General features: G+C 42.1%; 3 non-coding genes across 3 annotated transcripts in view; all 3 read left to right on the top strand.

Annotated features, from left to right (window-relative positions):
- Positions 1 to 693: 693 nt before the first annotated feature.
- Positions 694 to 2,863, top strand: LOC149092585 (small subunit ribosomal RNA). The gene has a single exon (XR_016200781.1). It is a non-coding gene; the product is annotated as a small subunit ribosomal RNA (ribosomal RNA).
- Positions 2,864 to 3,350: 487 nt separating this feature from the next.
- Positions 3,351 to 3,505, top strand: LOC149092584 (5.8S ribosomal RNA). The gene has a single exon (XR_016200768.1). It is a non-coding gene; the product is annotated as a 5.8S ribosomal RNA (ribosomal RNA).
- Positions 3,506 to 3,981: 476 nt separating this feature from the next.
- Positions 3,982 to 5,000, top strand: part of LOC149092583 (large subunit ribosomal RNA) — a 4,168-nt gene continuing 3,149 nt past the window's right edge. Inside the window, exon 1 of the ribosomal RNA XR_016200732.1 lies at positions 3,982 to 5,000. This exon is cut by the window's right edge and continues 3,149 nt beyond it. This is a non-coding gene — a ribosomal RNA (large subunit ribosomal RNA).

Genomic DNA, 5,000 nt, shown 5'->3' with positions numbered 1-5,000 from the left:
GATTTATTGTGTTATATGTGGTGAGTGTAGTTGCTGAATTGAGAGAAGCAACCATCAGTAGTTGATGGGGAGGTAAGTGATTGTCTACGGTTATGGATAAGTCAATGCATCAAGCAGTGGTATGGTCCAGACTGTAGCTGTTCACGCATCTATTCCTGTTATTCTGTTGATGTTTGGTGGTTGAAGAGACGGGCCTGAATGGGTTTGGATCGTCAATCATCTTATCACCACACACTATTATACAAAGGTAGAGTACCTGCAAGACCTAAGGTCTTCCTTGGTACGACTGACAATATCTATGAGAGTTGGGCTTTAATGCTATCAGACTTCATATCTTGCATATATGTTCAAACTAGTCACTCAACAGAGTGAGCAGTATTAGTATTGAGCTCTGCTTGTGCAAAGCAGACCGCAGATTGATCCAAGAAATTGGTATCAAGCGGTTATAATACTATGCTGTTTAGTTGACTTGCAAACGTACCCAGCAATGGTTACTCCTGCTAGATGTGCTTGCACATTTTAGTGGAAGAAGATGGATTCTAAAGAGTTTTCTGCAGAATCATCTTAATTCACGACATAAATCTCGATACCTCGTTAAAGTTAACATCCACTTGCTGGTTGTTAGCTGAGGATATCGTATTTATAGCTGCAAAAACAACTTGTTTAGCATTTTACTTTGCTAAAACATCAAGTTACCTGGTTGATCCTGCCAGTAGTCATATGCTTGTCTCAAAGATTAAGCCATGCATGTCTAAGTACATACTGTTTATAAAGTGAAACCGCGAATGGCTCATTAAATCAGTTACGGTTCCTCGGATATTCTTTTTTACATGGATAACTGTGGTAATTCTAGAGCTAATACATGAACAAGTGTTCCAACCTCAGCTTGCTGACGGAAGGATCGCATTTATTAGTACAAGACCAATGATTCTTATTCACCTAGAACCCTGTTCAGTGATTTCGGTCGCTGTCTAAGGACTAGCAGTGGGGATCTTAGCAACTTCGGTTGCATTTCTTGTGATGACTCTGAATAACTGAGCAAATCGTATGGCCTCTGAGCCGACGATGTATCCCTCAAGCAACTGCCTTATCAACTGTCGATGGTAGGTTATGCGCCTACCATGGTTGTAACGGGTAACGGGGAATTAGGGTTCGATTCCGGAGAGGGAGCCTGAGAAACGGCTACCACATCTAAGGAAGGCAGCAGGCGCGCAAATTACACAATCCCAGTACGGGGATGTAGTGACGAAAAATAACAATACGGGACTCTATTGAGGCCCCGTAATTGGAATGAGTACAATTTAAATCCTTTAACGAGGATCTATTGGAGGGCAAGTCTGGTGCCAGCAGCCGCGGTAATTCCAGCTCCAATAGCGTATATTAAAGTTGCTGCGGTTAAAAAGCTCGTAGTTGGATTTCAGTCGAACCTATGGGGTCCACTGATTAAAGGGTTAGATGGTGATGTTAGGTTTCTTGCTTGTGTCTACGGATGCTTGCTTGAACCTTCATTCCTCTTTCCTGGTGGTTACATTCATAGTGTTTAGACAGAAAATTGCTCGATATTTGCTATCAATGCTCTTTACCGAGTGTTGATTCAAGCGATCGAGACTTTTACCTTGAAAAAATCAGAGTGCTCAAAGCAGGCGTCCAAAACCTCGAAAGAGGTGCCTAAAAACGGTATGGTCAACCATCTATATGATGCGTACCACTACCTTAACTTGAATGATCTTGCATGGAATAATGGAATAGGACCTTGGTTCTATTTTGTTGGTCTTAAGAATCCAAGGTAATGATTAAGAGGGACAGACGGGGGCATTTGTATTGCGGCGCTAGAGGTGAAATTCTTGGACCGTCGCAAGACAAACTACAGCGAAAGCATTTGCCAAGAATGTTTTCATTAATCAAGAACGAAAGTTAGAGGTTCGAAGGCGATCAGATACCGCCCTAGTTCTAACCATAAACGATGCCAACCAGCGATCATTCTGAGTAACTAATTTCATGACTCGAATGGAAGCTTCCGGGAAACCAAAGTTTTTGGGTTCCGGGGGAAGTATGGTTGCAAAGCTGAAACTTAAAGGAATTGACGGAAGGGCACCACCAGGAGTGGAGCTTGCGGCTTAATTTGACTCAACACGGGAAAACTCACCCGGCCCGGACACTGAGAGGATTGACAGATTGAGAGCTCTTTCTTGATTCAGTGGGTGGTGGTGCATGGCCGTTCTTAGTTGGTGGAGTGATTTGTCTGGTTAATTCCGATAACGAACGAGACTCTAGCCTACTAAATAGACTTGCAGTTTACACTGCAGTACTCCCCCTTAGTCAACCTGTGGGTGGTAGTATCTCTTGATGGTTTCGGCTGTTGAGGGCTCTGCTGCTATTAGCCTACAGAATTGGCTAGGGTAAGGATGCTGTAGCACTGTAAGGACTTCTTAGAGGGACAAGCGGCGCTCGCAGCCGCACGAAACAGAGCAATAACAGGTCTGTGATGCCCTTAGATGTCCGGGGCCGCACGCGTGCTACACTGAAGTGGTCATCGTGCATACTGTTTCCTGCTCCGAAAGGAGTGGGTAACCGCTTGAACCCATTTCGTGATGGGGATTGGGCATTGTAATTATTGCCCATGAACGAGGAATTCCCAGTAAGCGTGAGTCATTAGCTTGCGTTGATTACGTCCCTGCCCTTTGTACACACCGCCCGTCGCTACTACCGATTGAATGATTTAGTGAGGACTTCGGACTGGTCAATCCAGACCATTGGGAAACTAGTGGTCGGATTGTGCTGGAAAGATGTTCAAACTTGATCATTTAGAGGAAGTAAAAGTCGTAACAAGGTTTCCGTAGGTGAACCTGCGGAAGGATCATTAACGTATTACCCTCTTATTATAAGAGAAATACAACCTTCAAACAATCAAACACTCTGCATAGTGATATTGTAGATGCTAATATGGTGAATGCAATTGAATTGTATTTGCATTAGAGTCGCAATTGTGAATGTTTATTGCAAACATTTAGCCATTGCAACATGATTCTAATTTGCATTACATTCGTTCATTCATACATCCATCTTTCATTATCCAATGCAACAAAGAGTGAGGGTTATCTAACGATAGCCATAATTTCTTTTGCAAAACAATTGTAGTTTATAATGAAAAGCCTGTCTTGCTACATACTTGGTACCTGATCAAGTCTTCAGCTTATGCTGACGGCAAGGTTTAAAGAAGGAAGTTTTACACTTCTTCGCCTAACTAAGTAAAGACAATTATGGTTTTTATAAACTGCATACAATTGTTTTCAAACCCTCTCAATGCAGATTTAGGATACTTATTAAAAGTCCCACGGTGGCAAAGATACATCTTCAAGCGGTGGATCACTCGAATTACCAATCGATGAAGAACGTAGCTAGCTACGATAATCGGTGCGAATTGCAGGACACGCCGAGCACTTGAGCTTCCAACGCACATTGCGGCTTTCGGGTCTTTTCCGAGGTCACATCTGTCTGAGAGTTGAGATGTAAAATAATCAACAAAACACTTGCATACTACCATATATGCATTGTTTTGAGAGGATTGTATATTTATATGCATGAATCTTGATGTTTTATTCCTTTTCTTAATTGCAATTCGTTGCAATTTAGTAAGGAGAATCTCAAATCTACTTGTTTCACATGATAAATTTTGTGTACAATGCATATTTCATCTCTGCAAGCAGTATATATGAATAGATACTAGCATGAGATTCTAAGGTTAGTCGCCTATCTGACGACGCTAAAGTCGTATTGCAGATAACTATGGTGATCAACTAACCTGTTAACTGATGAATCTTCTTGCACTTGTATAAATCGTACAAATAGTAGCTATTTCATTCTGTTAAAGCAGACCTAAGAAGTAATGCAAAGGCAAAATTTGTGCAAACATTAAAGTAGATTTACGTTGCTTGCTTGCAAACAACACAAATAAACATTAATCAACTTAATCAATATTTTTGATCTCAGATCAGGTGAGGTTACCCGCCGAATTTAAGCATATAATTCAGCGGAGGAAAAGAAATCAAATGAGATTCCCTGAGTAACGGCGAGTGAAAAGGGATGAGTCCGGCGCAAAGGTTTTCCATTGAAAGGTGGAAAGCGGTGCTGCGTAATGGCTAGAGTCACGATTATTTCAACTAAATCTGCAAGTCCCTCTGACAAGGGCCCTCTTCCCAGAGACGGTTCTAGGCCGGTGGCAGATCTTGGTTAATGGAATATCGATTACTGGCTTTAGTCGCGGATAGAGTCAGATTGCTTGAGAGTGCAATCCAAATTAGGAGGTAAACTCCTCCTAAGACTAAATACGATGGTAATATCGATAGCAAACAAGTACCGTGAGGGAAAGTTGCAAAGTACTTTGAAGAGAGAGTTCAAAAGGACGTGAAACCGCTTGTAGAGAAACGGATAGAACCACGAAGTGTAGCTGAGAGGAGAACTCAGCTCCTCTTGTGTATTGTTGCCTTTTTCTATTCAGTGCTAAGAATGCTTTACAGCGTTCCAAGATCAGTAGGTTAAGGGGTAACTTTTAGCCTGCCCTTGGATCTTGGTATTGATAGGAGGAGTGCAATATGTGCATGAGGAGTGCATTTTCTCAACTCTCGTGCTCAAACCACGACCAATGTGAAGGAGAGTGCAAAACTCTTGTTCAAGTGATAACAGCAAGGTGTACTAAACACACACCTAATCAGCATTTAGTTTTCACAGCTACTAATATTCCTTGCGTTGTTAGACTTAGCCTGTGAGCTAGTGTTGGCAACTGTTACCACAGTCACATTGGAGATGAATCTCTGCTTATGCAGGGTCAACAATGCTTGTCATCTGCTCTGACGAATCCGACTAGTCTTTCGTTGATGATGTCTGTTTCTTCACCTGGTGTTGAAACAACTCATGGATTGGCTGGCTTTTGGTGGTTTGTTGGTAAAAGTGGCAAGCTTACGTTAACCTAGTGATTCTGTGGTCAGTAGATCGGTACTCTA

This window comes from Tetranychus urticae, unplaced genomic scaffold (assembly GCF_039701765.1).
Source record: "Tetranychus urticae isolate SD_2017Ah unplaced genomic scaffold, NJAU_TeUrti_SD_1.0 Scaffold_7, whole genome shotgun sequence".
Taxonomy (NCBI): domain Eukaryota; kingdom Metazoa; phylum Arthropoda; class Arachnida; order Trombidiformes; family Tetranychidae; genus Tetranychus; species Tetranychus urticae.
Note: the sequence above shows the minus strand (reverse complement) of the source record. Positions and strands in the feature narration are given on the sequence as shown.